Source organism: Mustelus asterias, chromosome 5 (assembly GCF_964213995.1).
Source record: "Mustelus asterias chromosome 5, sMusAst1.hap1.1, whole genome shotgun sequence".
NCBI lineage: Eukaryota > Metazoa > Chordata > Chondrichthyes > Carcharhiniformes > Triakidae > Mustelus > Mustelus asterias.
The window spans coordinates 89179105-89195871 of NC_135805.1; the positions used below are offsets into that span (position 1 = coordinate 89179105).

A 16767-nucleotide genomic window follows, 5' to 3' on the forward strand; every position below is an offset into this window, starting at 1 on the left:
GATTTGTCTTTAAGGCCCTTTTGGTGTCGGAAAACATTCGAGCTAACTGAACAGAAATTCATGTTTTGGCTCTGGAGCTTAACAAAAACATTTTCCATTTAAAAAAAAAAGTAACATCATTATCAGAATAACTAAAGTTGAGCCTGAATTTTCTGTTCCGCCTGTCCAAGAAAGGGCGACCATTGTGAGAAGAGCACTAGCTGCCCTCAGTGCACATTTGTGGAGTCAGCTTTCTTTTTATGATCCTGGAGAGCTCCAGGTGTGAAACACGCCTGAGGTTCGGAAACTACCAACTAATGGTTGGGAATTCAAGAGATGTGCTTTGTGGTTTACGTGGCAGCACACGTTCAGTTTCAATGGACTAGAAAGTATCTGAGTGGGACCTGGCTTGTCCCTGTTTCAAATGGATGGAATGATGGAAGAAGTGAGACTCAGGCAGCCTGCACTTCAGATTTAGAGAACTGGAGGATGCCTGATTCAGGTACCTAACAAGAATAGGAGGAGGTGGAAATCATTGTGAATGCTATCAGGGACGTGGTGTGTATCTTGGGGCAGTTACAACCTATGACCCTGTGGTGATTGTCCCTTTAAGGGCAACACAGACTCCCAATTCAGTGGTACTTTGAATTAAAGTCATATTCCAAACTTTGGACTATTGAGCCTCAACTTAAGACTTTATAAGTACACTAAAATTCTGCTAGGTCTTTTTCAATTTGATCCATTCCTGGATTATATGCCTGGTCTATATTTCCTTCCTCTTGTTATCATGGATTTCCTACAAACTAACCGCAGGAGACTTCGAAGGCTATGCTTTATTCATGCTATGAAAGGAGAGCAATACATCAGAGGAGGGTCTCGGAGGCAGACTCTGATGTTTGCATGAAAGCTGCATTTATTTATTCAGTGAAAAATCAAGTAAGCAGTATATGGTTCTGAATTCCAGCAGTGCCTACGTTAGATTCATATTAAAATGATTTACAGCTACCATGAGGCAGGGTGTCTGTTGCTCTAATAATTATCTGGCTTCCTAATCTCTTGTTACCATGCTTGGAATTGCACTGCTAGTTTGAGGTGGTACAGAGGTCAGTAGGCATACTAGCTAGCTGTTCACCATGCTGTTATGTCAGCATGTTCTGCTTTCCTGATTGTGGAATTTTACTTCAACTTTGTAACAGTTTTACATTAATTCCCTGGTCCCTTATGGTGAGATATTTAACCCTTGAAAGAAATCCCTTAATAACCCAGATTCGCTATTTGTTCTAAAAACAAATTTTTGTTACAAACCATATTCATCAATTCCATCTAACACTGTTTAGAAATTTCCATTTGTCACTTGTGCTGCAGGAATCTCTTTCAGGGTCCAGTGACACTGAACCTATTCATACTTTGAGCACACTTTGCTGTTCACAATATCCTGTCCAAGAACCAGCTCATGTACATCCACATAGGGATATACAGTGAGAGTAACACAGAGTGTGGGGCTGCAGAAGCAGGGAGAGTTTAATGAGAATAACACTGTGCACGGGATGACAGAGACAGGGGAGTATAATGGGAGTAACACAGAGCATGGGGTGCCTGAAGCAGGGGGGAGTACAATGGGAATAACACAGCACAGGCTGACTGAAGCAGCTGGTGGAGCAGAAACATGCTATTGAGAGGGCCAGTTTGTGTCAGTCTTTGGCTAATGGGAACAGAGACTTGGACCTCATGGAAGCAGAATATTTGGTGAGCATTATGCATTCGTATAACCATTGGGATCTGTGCCCATTAGTGTACTATTGCCTAACGCAGTCTGCTGTTCTGATGTCTGCAACTTTTCATTTGCAGCAACTGCAGCTCACTATGGAAAATGTAATAATTCCAATTTGACACATCAGGCTCTTGGGGGGGCAAAAATCACGAGTGGGTTGGTGTTGTGAGTTGAAGCAGATCATGAACAAAACCACAATTTAGTTAGCGTGAAAACAGAGTGTTGGAAATTCTCACCAGGCCCAGCAGCATCTGTGGATACACAAACAGAGTTAATGTATCAGGATGAAAGGTCCTGTTTCTCTCTCCACAACTCGAGTACTTATAGCACTTTGTTTTTTACTTCAGATATCCAGCATCTGCGGTATTTTATTTTCCACATTTCAAGCTGGCAGTAAAAGTATAGGAGTAGGATCACAGTTTGGGGGTGCAATCCCAGAACACGAATGTTAATGACTGAAGGAGTTCCATGCAAATGAAGAGACTGCAAGAAATATTCAGGGAAGCAGATAGCTTACCTTGATGATCCTGATGAGGTTATTTAACTTTTTTAGATATTGTCAGAGATTTTTGAGAGCCAGGGAGGTGGCACTAAGTGATAGTGTGACCCTACTGTACAAACTGTAGATAATATTTTTCATAGCTGTACTGTCCGGTTGCATATGTTTGTAAAGGTGACACTTGCTGAGTTGACTGGTCATCTTTAGGGCTGCCATCATTGTCACCAGCTTTCTTCTGTCCTCCACTTGTGCCACTTCCCCAGTGATGTCTTCCATTTGTATTTTGTACCCCGTCCCTCCTATGGCATGTCTGACATATTGTAGCAAAAAGCAAATTACTGCGGATGCTGGAAAATCTCAGCCGGTCTGGCAGCATCTGTAAGGAGAGAAAAGAGCTGACGTTTCGAGTCCAGATGACCCTTTGTCAAAGCTAAAAGGCTTAGAAAGTGGGAGATATTTATACTACAGGGTGAGGGAATGAAAGATGAGTCATCACCACAGAAACCAGGGAAAAAGACTGCTAGTGGCTGTGCACAGAGAGAATAAAGGGTGTGAATGGCCAAACGGCAGAGAAACTGTAAACTGTGATAGGTGAAGATGTCCGGAGGGGGGAGTGGGGGGAGGAGGAATGGGACAGAGGTAGAATGTAGAGAAGGGGAAGCGGGGTGAGAAAAGGTAAGGGGAGGGGATAAAGTAGAGGGAAAGAGTGGGGGGAGGTAATGAAGAAAGACACTAAAGAAATAAAAGGTAGAGAACAGTTAAAAAAATTAATGAAATATAATAAAAGCAAAGCAGTCGAGGTAGGTGAAGCAAATCATCTGAATTTGAATTCGATGTTGAGACCGGAAGGCTGTAAAGTGCGTAGCTGGAAGATGAGATGCTGTTCCTCCAGTTTGCGTTGAGCTTTACTGGAAAGTTGCAGCAAGCCAAGGACAGACATGTGAGCATGGGAGCAGGATCGTGTGTTAAAATAACAAGCAACCGGAAGGTCAGGGCCCTGATTACGCACAGACCGAAGGCGCTCAGCAAAGCGATCACCCAGTCTACGCTTGGTCTCTCCGATGTAGAGGAGACCACATTGGGAGCAGCGAATGCAATAGACCAAATTGAAAGAGGTGCAAGTGAAACGCTGCTTAAGCTGGAATGAATGTTTTGGGCCTTGGATGGTGAGCATGGAAGAGGTAAAGGAGCAGGTGTTACACCTTCTGGGATTGCATGGGAAGGTGCCATGAGTGACGGGAGAGGTGTTGGGTATAGTGGAGGAGTGGACTAGGTTATCCTGGAGGGAACAGTCTCTGTGGAATGCTGACAGAGGGAGTGAAGGGAAGATGTGTTTGGTGGTGGCATCGTGCTGGAGTTGGCGAAAATGGTGGAAGATTATGCTTTGCATGCGGAGGCTGGCGGTGTGAAATGTGAGATCAAGGGGGACTCTATATCCTTGTTTTGGAAAGGAGAGGAGAGGGTGAGGGTCATGGCACGGGAGATGGACTGCACGCTGTTGAGGGCCTTGTCGACAACTGTAGATGGGAATCGACGGTTGAGGAAAAAGGAGCACATATTATAGATCTGACATATTGTCGATCAGATTTGCATAGACAGCATGTCTTTCCCATGGTCTCATGATCTGGCCCGACATTTCGGACTGATGCAGGAGTGGAGCATTATGGCCAGTGGTGTACTGCCTCTATACTGTTGGAATTTCAGACTCTGTTCATCTCATTTTAACTGACACACCTTATATACCATCTTGTTCTGTAATCCTTCGATATGCAACTGGTAATTTATTAAAAATGTAGCTAAAATAAGAGGTCAAAATACCTTTGTAAATAATTGGCCTTGAGTTCGTAGTTTGTACAGAATAATGCAGTAGAGTTGTGGAAGTTGATGTCCAAAGTACCAGTAAAAATTCCTGAATACCATTGAATACAAATGGAATTTGACTTATTTAATCAATGTAAATCAGTGTTATTCCAAACAATGTTCCCTGCGACATGCAAAAGTATTCCTGTTGTACAATAGTCCATCCTCCAGATTCAACATGTGCAAAAAGCCACAGGAGGTCTGATAATTTAAATTTGCTCTTCCTATTAAAGATCGAAGTAGGTCGGCATTATGTTGAAATAGGTTGAAAGTGAATTCAAGTAGGTAGATCTTAGACCTGCTCCCATAATCAAAATCTGTTTTTCAAGTGAGGACATTGGATATTGATGCAGGATTTTTTTTATATAATGAAAGTTGTTCTGGAATAAAATCAAGGTACAAACATCAAGTCATGGCTTTTTGCACATGTTGAATCTGGAGGATGGACTATTGTACAACAGGAATACTTTTGCATGTCGCAGGGAACATTGTTCGGAATAACATTGATTTACATTGACTAAATAAGTCAAATTCCATTTGTATTCATTTCTGCAGCACGAATGAAAAGGATCTGTTTTCATTGTCAGCAGAACTGTGCAAGGGCAAAGCATTCCACACAGATTGAAGATGTCAGGTTACTGTTAGTAACTAACAGTAACCTGAAAGCTGCCACCATCCTTTCCGTGATCTTTCAGTTTGCCTGTTGAACAACCTGAAATACTGTATGACGATTGAGAGAGTGAATTATTTTTCCTGTTCGGGTATAAAATTCATTAATTTAAAATGCAGTGCAGTCAAATTTCTAAGTTTTTCCAGACCTCCTTTTACTGACTTGCTGTTGAAAAGGAATTCATGAAAACTTAATTTATGGGCAAGTCAGAATAATTTTTGATTTAAGCAGTACAATATTTAGAAACCAGGGACTTAATTTGATCAAAATAGAAGATAAATGTGCAGCATCTGAGTCATTAAGGCGGCAGATGAAGGTTATCACCTCAATGGGAGTTGATTTTCTTCCTGAATTGACTGACCAATGGCATATTTTGCCTGAAGTTTTTTTTTACCTTAACTTGGTCTTCGTGATTTAGGGGTGGCATAGTGGTTAGCGTTACTGCCTCACAGCACCAGGGACCCAGGTTCGATTCCCGGCTTGGGTCACTGTCTATGTGGAATCTGCACGTTCTGCCCGCGTCTGTGTGTGTTTCCCCCGGGTGCCCCAGTGCCCTCCCGCAGTCTGAAAGACATGCTGGTCAGTGTACCCAAACAGGTGCCGGAGTGTGGTAGTGTCGTTGTAGTGTAAGTCTACTTGTGACACAAATAAATAAGCTTTACGGTTGGAGAGTTTGTTGAAATTAGATGATACGAAAAGCTAATATCAAAAAACTTGCTTACTGTTAAAATGATATACTGTATAACACACCAGTGGATGCTGGGTATGTGACACTTTACTGGCAATGTCTCCAGTCAACTCAGGCTGTGTGAAAGCAAAACATTGTTTGACAGGCTGGATGAGCATGTTTACTGATGGAATAAACTTCGCTCTATAAACTAAAGTATGGTTAGGACAATTTTCTTCCAATTCCCTTGATATCAGTATTGGTGTCAAAAAGGAAATTCTAAAACCTTCATTAAAGATAAATCAATCAGTTTTGTTTTAACCAATACAGTGTTTATGATCACATGATTACATTGCAGCAAACAGCTGCTGATTTTGGTAGTAAATTAGTTATTTGCAAGTAACATGTTAGAGTTGTGGATTAAAGGTGAGATTTTCCTTTCAGGCCCAACTATGGCAGGTGAAACTCCTTCTAGTCCCATGAACGCACCACACCAGATTTGATCTCCCAGCGTCTGCTTTACTTGCATGATTTTGGGGCCGTAGCGGGGTCTGGGATCTCTCCACTGCATCCAGGGAGGGTGGGGGATTATTGCTGCAGATTAGGGCATCTGGATGGAATTTGTTCTCTCGCTTGATTTTAAACTGTACATGATATACAACGTATCGGAAACGCAGCAGGTCAGATTGCATCTGTGCGGTGAGAAACAGCTTGAGGATTGATAATCATCCATCAGTATTGTGGAAAGTCTGAAATGTATACTATTATGGGGGTGAGGCTCTGTAATAATATACATTTCTAACTTTTAGTGAGGGAGGAAAGTGGAAAGAGGAAAAGGGAATATCTGTGATGGGATGGAAGACAGGAAAGATGAAAGAGTTGGCGGTGAAGGGCCAAATTAATGGTAATTGCGAAAGATGTGTTGAGAGCACTTATGAATGGTTTACTGATGAACATCTACTTTCCAAAGGAAAATAAGAGAAACCATATTACTGTTTACAATAGCTGTGCTTTACCACGCTAATTGGGCGTTAAACTTGGGGCTTTCTGGTCTGTATAGCTCAGTGCTATATGATGCAGGAGCCACATTCGGATTTTAATGTAACCATAAATGTGAGGTCACGGGCATAAGGCTGAAATATAAGCAAACAATTATTAGCAATGTCAAGAGATTCTTCTGGGTCCTTAACTTTGATTACCTTCCAGTCGGTGCTGTGGTTGTGTTCCAGGAGGGTTCCTGTAATCGAATTTAATAATTCAATAAGACTCCACAGACACGAGGCGAAGAGATGCCAAAGGTTGCTCTCCAGCAATACGTTAAGCATAATTGAGGGCAGATCTATTGGAATTTAGCTGACTAAATTGAGAAATATTGAGACACGAAGAACTTTCCATTGTCCTAAGCCTGCTGTGCTGTGCACAGTTTCCACAAATCGGGTATATTTCAAGAAGGGAAATGATGTTACAAAGAAAATTCTGAAGTGCAGCATAAGCTGAAAATGAAAATCACCCAAAAGCATTCGACATCTCAACGAACATTGGTTAGAGTTGGGGCGACACGGTTACACAGTGGTTAGCATTGCTGTCTCACAGCTCCAGGGACCTGGGTTTGATTCCCGTCTTGGGTCGCTATCTGGTTGCACATTCTCCCTATGTCTGTGTGGGTTTCCTCTGGGTGCTTCGGTTTCCTGCCACTGTCCAAAGATGTGTGGGTTAGGTTGATTGACCATGCCAAATTGCCCCTTAGTGCCCCTGGATGCATAGGTTAGAGGGATTAGCAGGGTAAATATGTGGGGTTTCGGGCATAGGGCCTGGGTGGGATTGCAGTACATGCAGACTCGATGGGCTGAATGGCCTTCTTCTGCACTGCAGGTTTTCTATGAAACTATTTTATTCTAAATAATGCAGTTAATTGTGCAGGAAGAACGGGACAGTAAAGTGCAAAATAGGTTGAAGTAAATTCGTAAAACATATAACTGGCTGAAACAACGGTAAAAAGAAGCAGTTAATGAAGGGTGCAAATGTAAATCAAAAGCATTGGATGAGCTTCCTCAGGGAACAGAAGAGTGCAATAGGAGTAGGGTAAAGGTCCTGAGGTGTTCCTTTAGGATGTTTAGGAAGCAGTGAGGAAAACTGGTTGCAAGATCAGCTAACGTTTTCAAAAGCAATGAGGGGTTAGAGAGTAATATTCAGGAACTTGCAAGGTCAGTTATTAGTAAGCAGTTGGTTACTCCAGGATAACGGAATTGGTAAGAGTGTATTGTAACTCCGTTATTCCAATATGGCAAATGTGAGAATTGATCTAGGCTGGTCTGCAGTATTCCAGGGCAGTGTTGATTGATCTGCCAGCCTGGCTCATCAGTTGACAGGGAGGGATTGACTTGTAGCCTGGAGCTGGAATTCTTCCCAGATAATCCTGCATGTTCATGAGCTCAATGGGTCATAAGACCATTGGAGCAGAATTAGGCCACTCGACCCTTCAAGTCTGCTCCACCAATCAATCATGGCTGATTTTTTTTTTTCTCATCCCCATTCTCCTGCCTTTTCCCCATAACCCCTGATCCCCTTATTAATCAAGAACATAGCTATCTCTGTCTTAAAGACACTCAATGACCTGGCCTCCACAGCCTTCTGCGGCAAAGAGTTCCACAGATTCACCACTCTCTGGCTGAAGAAATTCCTCCTCATCTCTGTTTTAAAGGATCGTCCCTTTAACCTGAGGTTGTGCCCTCTGGTTCTAATTTTTCCTACTACTGAAAACAGCCTCTCCACGTCCACTCTATCCAGGCCTTGCAGTATCCTGTAAGTTTCACTAAGATCCCCCCTCATCCTTATAAACTCCAACGAGTACAGACCCAGAAGTCCTCAACTGTTCCTCATACGATAAGCTCTTCATTCCAGGAATCATTCTTGTGTACCTTCTCTGGACTGTTTCCAAGGCCAGCACATCCTTCCTTAGATATGGGGCCCAAAACTGCTCATAATACTCCAAATGGGGTCTGATCAAACAGCCTCAGAAGTACATCACTGCTCTTGTATTCTAGCCCTCTCGACACGAATACTAACATTGCATTTGCCTTCCTAACTGCTGACTGAACCTGCACGTTAACCTTAAGAGAATCTTGAACAATGACTCCCAAGTCCCTTTATGTTTCGGATTTCCTAAGCATTTTTGCATTTAGAAAATAGTCTATGCTTCCATCCCTCCTTCCAAAGTGCATAACCTCACACTTTTCCACATTGTATCCCATCTGCCACTTCTTTGCCCACTCTACTAACCTGTCCAAGTCCTCCTGCAGCCCCCCCTGCTTCCTCAATACTACCTGTCCCTCTACATATCTTTGTATTATTTACAAACTTAGCAACAGTGCCTTCAGTTAATTCCTCCATATCGTTAATGTATATTGTGAAAAGCTGTGGTCCCAGTACTGACCCCTGAGGCACACCATTAGTCACTGGCTGCCATCCTGAGAAAGACCCCATTATCCACTCTCTGCCTTCTGCCAGTCAGCCAATCCTCTATCGATGCCAGGATCTTACCCGTAACACCATGGGCATTTAACTTATTTAACAGTCTCCTATGCGGCACCTTGTCAAAGGCCTTATGGAAATCTAAATAAATCACGTCCACTGGTTCTCCTTTATCTAACTTTCTTGTTACCTCCTCAAAGAACTAACAGATTTGTCAGACTTGACAAAGCCGTGCTGACTCAGTCTTACTTTATCATGCACTTCCAAGTACTCTGCGATCTCATCTTTAATAACGGAATCTAAAATCTTGCCATTGACCAAAGTCAGGCTAACCGGCCTATAATTTCCCATCTGCTGCCTCCCTCCCTTCTTAAACAGCGGTGTTACATTCGCTACTTTCCAGACCTCTGGTACACTCCCTGCCTCCAGTGATTCCTGAAAGATCATCACCAATGCCTCCACAATTTCCTCAGCTATGTCTTTTAGAACCCTGGGGGGTAGTCCATTCAGTCCAGGTGATTTATCCACCTTCAGACCTTTCAGTTTCCCCAGAACCTTCTCCTTAGTGATGGCCACTACACTCACCTGTGCCCCCTGATTCTCCTGGAGCTCTGGCATCCCACTGGTGTCTTCCACCGTGAAGACTGATGCAAAGTAACTATTCAGTTCCTCTGCCGTTGCTTTGTTTCCTATTATTACTTCTCCAGTCTCATTTTCCAGTGGTCCAATGGCTATTTTTGCCTCTCTCATCTTTTATATATTGAAAAAAAACTCTTCCTATCTTCTTTTATATTAGTAGCTAGCTTACACTCATATTTCATTTTCTCTCCCCCCCCTTATTGCTTTTTTAGTTGTCCTCTGCTCACTTTTAAAGGCTTCCCACTCCTCTGGCTTCCCACTAATCCTTGCCACTTTGTATGCTTTTTCTTTTGCTTTTATGCTGTCCTTGACTTCCCTCGTCAGCCTTGGATGCCTCGTCCTCCCCTTGGCATGTTTCCTCCTCCTTGGGATGAATTTCTGTTGTGCCTCCTGAATAACCTCCAAAAACTCCTGCCATTGCTGTTCCACTGTCTTCCCTGTGAGGGTCGTGGCTGGAAAAGCAACAGGAAACTTCCCAGTGCTCTTATCATTCATCCACATCATTTACTCTTATCAATCAAAAAACAATTACCAGAATTACAAATCTAACATCACAGGAAATCATTTAGATTTTTGTGTGTTAATTGACCTTCCTACACAATTTATTGTCTTCAGTTTGTGGCAGAAAATCTGTGTCAGAAATCTCTGTCGAAATTGGTGGCTTCCTGAAGGCTCACTCTCCAACTTCTGAAAGACCCAGGCAAAGCTATGCTATTGTTACAAAATATACAGCAACATAAAAATGTGTCAACAAAGGTGATTTAAAAAGTGCATCAGTTTGATGCAAAGGAAGAAAGACCTTGATTCGTATCATACCTTTCATTCTGCTTGCGATGACAGAAAACCATTTACAGCGAATGGAATGATTCTGAAGTGGAGTCCCTGCTCTGTAAGCAGCAGTTGCAGCCAATCTGCATGAAGCCAAAAGCTTAAAAATATCAGTGAAATGAACAACCAGTTCACTCGCCGGTGGCTAAAAGATAAATAATGGTCGGAACACCTGGAGAATTCCCCTGCCTTTTGAATAGTGCCATGGCATCAGGCCTCAGCATAACGTCTTATCGGAAAGATGCCACCTCTAACAGGACACTACTCCCTCCACTGCATTGAAGTCTCTGCCTAGATTAAGTGCTAAAGTCCTGGACTGAAGGGTGAACCCACAACCATGTGGCAGAGGTGAGAGCTGCAAAATCCATACCGTGCCTATCCAAAACCCTTGGGGCTAAATTTTCCAATTGAGTCGTTGGCAGAAAGGCCAGTTCTAGTAATTGCTGGCGGGGATCAGGCTGATTTTCATGTTGATGGTAAATTTCCAAAGAGCTTGGCCGCGATTCTCCCATCACGAGCCGCAACTTTTCTGGAGCGTTGGGGTGGGAGATGCGCATCGTCAGTCTTGTTCCGGGGTTTGTGCATGCACCGGGAACGCATGCGCATCGCCCAGAGCTGGTGAACAGTCACCGGTCAGACCAGGCTGGAAACCGGCGGGAAGGCAGCTACGTAATTTGAATCTGTTTTTAATATGTTTTAAATGTATTTTCAATCTAATTATCGGAAGTTTCCTGGTCCCGATTGAACCTCCCACCCTGCCAGGAGTACTTCATTCCAATGGGGTTTAGTGTAGTTCCCCACGTTCGGGGAACTAGCTGGAGGGCTCGCTGGAATGAAGGGGTGGCAATCGGGGGCCCCCCAGGGGGTCAGGCAGCAGGGGGGTGGTGTCCCCTGGCACTGCCCAGGGGGCACCTTGGCACTGCCGATCGAGCATGAGTAGTGCCAAGGGCGCAGGGCCTATTGTGAGCGGGGCCTAGGGGTGATCGGTGGGGGTAGGGGTGGTGGGGGGGGGTCCAGCTGCCACTCTGCATGGTGATCGGTTTGGGATGGAGGGAGGGCAGCGATTGGGACGGGCTGGGGGGCAGGTGGTGGTTTGCCGGGAGGGGGTCTGCCTTCTGGGTGGGGAAGGGGTGTTGCCAGGTGAGGGGGGTTGGGGGATCGCCACTGATTTGGGGGGGGGGGAAGGGCTGGACATCGGTGCACTCCGGGACGGGGGGAGTCGGGGCTGGCCCAGGATTTGTTGTGGGGGCTGTGATCGGGCTGTTGGGGGAGGGGCTGGAGGGGCAGCTGGGGGGGGGGGCGGTGGGGAGGGGGTGGGGAGGGGCTGGGGGGCTGTGAGGAGGGGTTGGGGGGGCTGTGGGGAGGGGCTGGGGGGGCTGTGGGGAGGGGGTGGGGGGCTGTGGGGAGGGGGTGGGGGGGTGTTGTGGGGGGGGCTGGGGGGGTGGGGAAGGGCTTTGGGGGGGGGGCTGGAGGTGCAGCCCTGGGGGGGCGGGGGCGGTCCCGGGCTGGCCAGCGATTGAGCTGGCCAGCAAACTGGGAGTCTGACAGATCGAGACCATTGTGCATGTACAGAGTTCCAGAACTGCCAGACTCCGGCGCGAATAGGCCCCGCCCGCCTGTGTTTTTAATGAGATTCACGATTGGGACCTCTACCGTACATAGAGTGCGGAGGTTCGAGTGAGAAGTTTAACTGACAAAACAGTCGGGATCCAGAACAGTTTACCCGCCAATTCAGCGCATTTGGGAGAATTGCGGCCCTTATTTCTGCTGTTATTAAGTTGCCTGTCTCAGGTTCAGAAGGGAAATGGTTGCATGGCTGCCTATAGAAGCAAACACTTGTAGTATTTGAAAAAAGCATTCAACTTTCTCTCTCTCCTGGCCTCGTGCACCTGAGTTTACAGTGCCATAGTATAAAACTAACCTTAAAACCACAGAAAACAAAAACAAATCAAAATGATGCAGGGTTGAAAAATTACCATTCGAGGATGAGAGTTAGTATACTGTTTCCATTAGAGTCAAAAAGGTACAAGATGATTGAATGAAGACTTTTAAAATTAATCATAAATTGAACTGGTCAGCCACGTAAATACTATTCTACAAGAGCAGGTCAGAGGCAGGTTCATAGTTATGGGAGGAGAGCAGGGCACTGGGATGAATTTTGAATTTTTTTAGCAAAGATTTAAAACAGACCTGATGGGCTGAATGGGATATCCTGTGCTTTAATGGTTCAAATGTAAATTTACAGTTTCATTGCTTCAATTTGCTTCGATTCAGTTTAATTAATCTGAAAAGAAAACCGTGGTATCACAAGGTTCCTTTTGAAGTTGAGGAAAACAACATGAGGGCACATGATATACGTAGTACTGCAGTGAAATGTTTTATGTTCATTAGATGCACTTATTGTAAATAGATATTGGACAGCTAAAAGCATACTCAAGCTCAGAGGGTTTATCTGCCAGAGTTTTCTGAGAATTTGAACTCAAAAACATGTCGTGCAAGATCTAAAAATGCAACAATGAATTGTATTGCGAGTCCCAGAAGTACAACTTCCTGGCTGTACATCGAGGAGTAACTGAAAGGTGAACGTCACCTTTCGGCCGCCTTGCTGCCTGAAAGGTGTTGCAGACCCAATGAATGTTCGCTCTGGCCCACATGTATCCACATTCATTGGAGCTGAAATGGAGATATACTACTTTGGTAGTAACTGAACTTGTCTAACATTTGGTGTGCACTGTGACACACCCTGCTCCAGAAATTACCAATTCATTAGATTGAATTTTGACCTCAGTGAAGGAAACAGGAGCCAGGACTCTTTCCAGGTTGTGAACATGCCATGAGAGTGAAGCAGTCACTGACTTGGAATTTTGAAGGGGTGCCTGCTTAATTGGCATGGAGACAGGTTCCCTGTTGAAGTAAGAGCGATGTGGAGATGCCGGCGTTGGACTGGGGTAAACACAGTAAGAAGTTTAACAACACCAGGTTAAAGTCCAACAGGTTTATTTGGTAGCAAAAGCCACACAAGCTCTCGGAGCTGCAAGCCCCTTCTTCAGGTGAGTGGGAATTCTGTTCACAAACAGAGCATATAAAGACACAGACTTAATTTACATGAATAATGGTTGGAATGCGAATACTTACAACTAATCAAGTCTTTAAGAAACAAAACAATGTGAGTGGAGAGAGCATCAAGACAGGCTAAAAAGATGTGTATTGTCTCCAGACAAGACAGCCAGTGAAACTCTGTGGGGGTTACAAATAGTGTGCCATGAACCCAATATCCCGGTTGAGGCCGTCCTCGTGTGTGCGGAACTTGGCTATCAGTTTCTGCTCAGTGACTCTGCGCCGTCGTGTGTCGCGAAGGCCGCCTTGGAGAACGCTTACCCGAATATCAGAGGCCGAATGCCCGTGACCGCTGAAGTGCTCCCCAACAGGAAGAGAACAGTCTTGCCTGGTGATTGTCGAGCGGTGTTCATTCATCCGTTGTCGCAGCGTCTGCATAGTTTTCCCAATGTACCATGCCTCGGGACATCCTTTCCTGCAGCGTATCAGGTAGACACAGAGCGAAGTAAGAGCGACAGGGGCTTTGGGTGGGGGGTTCCTCTGAGAGACTTTGCTCTGCTGTAAAAGATCAATAAGTTGAAAGGTTACTTAATATATTCTTCCCCTATAATTCCAATATTTTAATATGTTTTACATGTTGTCATATGTGACAGAATGGCCTGAGCCATCCCTGGCTGCTTGACACTGACCTCTTTTATAAAAGGGATTTACCCTTGTAAACAAGCAAAAACATTGGGAATGGGCGGGTTACCTGCTGCAGGCAGCAAAGGGATGACTCGACGGTCGGCTTGATGGTGTTCGTGCTGCAGTGACATTTATACTCTTAGACTTGGGAGGCGCACAGAGGGTGGAATCTGAAAGCTAGAGCATAATAGGGAGTGTGTGGCGCAATGCTTAGTGGCCTGTGTAAGTGTGTTGATTTTATTTTTCTGCAAAATAGCTGTGGAGCAGAAGAAGCAGCATCCCTTGCACCAGCTCAGCTGTCATCAGCTTTGGGCTGTCGCTGCTGATTCATTTAAATGATGCTCAGGTGTTAAAATAGCCTGGATTTGATGGTAAACGTGCCATGGAGATTTCCCTCCTGTCCCACGGCCAACCCACCCTGTGTCAGCATAGAGTTAAAATCAAACCAGTGTCTCTGTAACTCTGATCATCACTCTTTAAATTAGTATGTACCATTAGTATTTATATAATCGTTATATTTAATAATTAATATGTTGACTGTTTAATAATTTATTTCATTACTTTTTAAAAGAAATCAGGGTATTGAATACATTGTATATCTAGGTTTCTCACTGCAATCTATGTAGTTCATTGAAAAATGTTATGTAAAATGAATTGTCTGAAGTCTGAAATCTGATGGTAAATTAAGGGTCACTATATTTTCTCGCTGTGTATAATCAGTGCAATGCAGGTTGTTGGAAGGTGAAAAGTAACAGTGTGGGCTATTGATGATGGGTGTACAGCAGTGGTTGATGCAGTGACAAGAGCTTTTTGTGGCAGGGCTGGACACTACAATAGGCAGAGAGTGCCGTGACTGGCAGGAAGGATGTGGGTATGAAGTAGTTCTCATGAAAAGTGGACAAGTTGAGGGGGAATCAGGATGGTGCGGGCATAGTGTGCAATTTGCAGACATGGGGTGTAATTTCCCAAAAATGAACTAAGTGTTGGATCAGCCGAGAAAAGCTGTGTGACACTCGCTGGCTTCACAGATATATTTCTCACCTGATTTAACAGCACTCTGTGCAATTTCAAAGTTTTGGAGCTCTTGGTCTTAGATAGAAATCATAGAAACCCTACAGTACAGAAAGAGGCCATTCGGCCCATCGAGTCTGCACCGACCACAATCCCACCCAGGCCCTACCCCCATATCCCTACATATTTTACCCACTAATCCCTCTAATCTACACATCCTAGGACACTAAGGGCAATTTTAGCATGGCCAATCAACCTAACCCGCACATCTTTGGACTGTGGGAGGAAACCGGAGCACCCGGAGGAAACCCACGCAGACACGAGGAGAATGTGCAAACTCCACACAGACAGTGACCCAAGCCGGGAATCGAACCCAGGTCCCTGGAGCTGTGAAGCAGCAGTGCTAACCACTGTGCTACCGTACCGCCCCAAAAATTGCACCTGGGATCGTGCAGGATTTGAACCCGACACCTAGCGCATTGTAATGCTATTGCCCTAAGCATGAATCATGCCCTCTGGCCAGTGAGCCAGCCGCTTCAGCTCAATGTCAGGTAAGTTTTTAATATTTTCAAACAGGACACTTTTTAAAACTGTTAAACTTTCAAATCCAGTTTGTATACAACAACAGTCTTGAAGAAGGACATTCAGGGCCATTAGTCTGAGAAATATGCACTTAAAGTGATTTGTATTTCTTTTTATTCACGTCCTTATGATTCCTTCCCTTCCCTCCCCAAAGCCATCATTTTTGAGCGTCTGCTACTCTGCTCCCTTGCTGCTGACTCCGTATCTATCCCTAGCTATTGTCTCGGATTGAACCATCTTCCCATTGTTTTGTATACCTAATTTTCACACGTTTTAGAGGTATAGCTTTGTAGATTTCAAAATCGAATGTTAAATTTAACCGACATAGAGTTAGGTGGAGCTTGGTGACATTTTTTGTTTGAGTTAATTCTGTTGATTTAGTTAGGACATGGCCAACAGTTCTTTTTTGAAAAGCAACTAAGAGATGGTGTCAGCTTTCGGTTTTATGTAGCTTGTAGCTCCGTGGAAGCTGAGAGATAAAGCCAAAGCTACACCTGAAGTAGAGGTCAGGACATAGCCTGCAATTGGGAACTGGTTTACAGTATAAGATGGTATTTGAAAGGGGAGAAATGATTGTAAGATTTATTTTGCTGGAAGCTAAAGGAGGAAATCTATAGTAATCCTCTTAAGAAAAAGCAGTAAACCTTGTTACACTTGGAGTTCAAGGGGAGGTCATTGTGCACTGTTAATGTTACTGGACTAGTAATCCAGAGGCCCAGGCTAATGCTCCATGGATGTGGGTCAAATCCCAGCATGGCTGGTATAATTTTGAACTGAATTAGTGAATCTGGAATTAACAAGTATTTAATCAACAAGACCATTGTCACTTGTCATAAAAATCTAGCTGGTTCACAAATGTCCTTTTCTTGGGGCGGCACGGTGGCACAGTGGTTAGCACTGCTGCCTCACAGCGCCAGGGACCTGGGTTCGATTCCCGGCTTGAGTCACTGTCTGTGTGGAGCCTGCACGTTCTTCCCATGTCTGCATGGGTTTCCTCCCACAGTCCAAAGATGTGCAGGTTCGGTGAATTGGCCTTGCTAAATTCTCCC

At 44.5% G+C, this 16767-nt stretch overlaps 1 protein-coding gene across 4 annotated transcripts in view; it reads left to right on the plus strand.

Moving 5' to 3' along the window:
- Window positions 1-16767, plus strand: part of dtnba (dystrobrevin, beta a) — a 279394-nt gene that overhangs the window by 17354 nt on the left and 245273 nt on the right. The window lies entirely within an intron of this gene.